Source organism: Pteropus vampyrus, unplaced genomic scaffold (assembly GCF_000151845.1).
Source record: "Pteropus vampyrus isolate Shadow unplaced genomic scaffold, Pvam_2.0 Scaffold14, whole genome shotgun sequence".
Lineage (NCBI taxonomy): Eukaryota > Metazoa > Chordata > Mammalia > Chiroptera > Pteropodidae > Pteropus > Pteropus vampyrus.
In genome coordinates this window covers 9,056,604-9,057,522 of record NW_011888795.1, presented here as the reverse complement: position 1 = coordinate 9,057,522, position 919 = coordinate 9,056,604, and the positions used below count along the sequence as shown (strand labels likewise).

Sequence of the window (919 nt, the reverse complement as noted above, 5' to 3'; positions counted from 1 at the left end):
ATTCAGATTGTCAGAGCCTTCTTCTTGAAATTTATTTAATAAATTAATAATGCCAGTTAATCCCTCTTCAGTTGTTGGAACCATATTCCCTGATAGAACCACTTCTGTCCTTATTGCTTCCCAGGAAGCATTTAAAGTTGAGAGCTTTATATAACTCAAAGCTAAAGCAATATTCTTGCTACAACTTAAAATTGTTTATTTATTCCAGGGTTCTGTAGGTGATTCATTGATTATCTTCAAGTTTATTAAAAATATCCTTAAAACTCCATTTAATATATTTAATCTTAAAGGTGGAAATAACGCCTTGAACTAAAAGTTGGATTAAGAAAGTTTTATTTGGTGACAAATGTACAACTTTTACATTTGGATGTTCTAAATTGTGTGGATGCCCAGGGGCATTATGTAAAGTGAATTCTAGTTTGACAATTGTTTTCTTTCAGTATTTTGAATGTGTTATCCCATTCTCTCGTGGCCTACCAAGTTTCTGTTGAGAAATACACCTGTAATCTTATGGGGGGGTTCTCTTGTATATAATTTTTCTTTCTTTCTTTTTTTTGCTGCTCTTAAAACTTTCTTTGTCTTTGACTTTTGACAATGTAATTGTTATGTGTTTCGGTATAGCCCTATTTGGGTTCAACCTATTTGGTGTCTTTTGGGCTTCATGGACCTGGATGTCCATTTTTCTCCCCATGTTTGGGGAAGTTTTCAACCATTATTGCTTTAAATATACTTTCTGTTTCTTTCTGTTTCTCTTCTTTTTCTGGACTTCCCAAAATATTGTTTCTTTTTATGTGTCCTATAATTCCCGTAGGCATTCTTTATTCTTTTTTTCCCCTGCTCCTCTAACTGGGTAATTTCCAATGTCCTGTTCTCCAGGACACCGATTCTTTCTTCTTTGTGGTCAGTTCTACTTTTGAAA

The 919-nt window shown here is 33.6% G+C and overlaps 1 protein-coding gene across 1 annotated transcript in view; it reads left to right on the top strand.

The window, feature by feature from the left end:
- Nucleotides 1–919, top strand: part of VPS8 (VPS8, CORVET complex subunit) — a 255,708-nt gene that overhangs the window by 91,883 nt on the left and 162,906 nt on the right. The gene's annotated exons all lie outside the window — the stretch shown is intronic.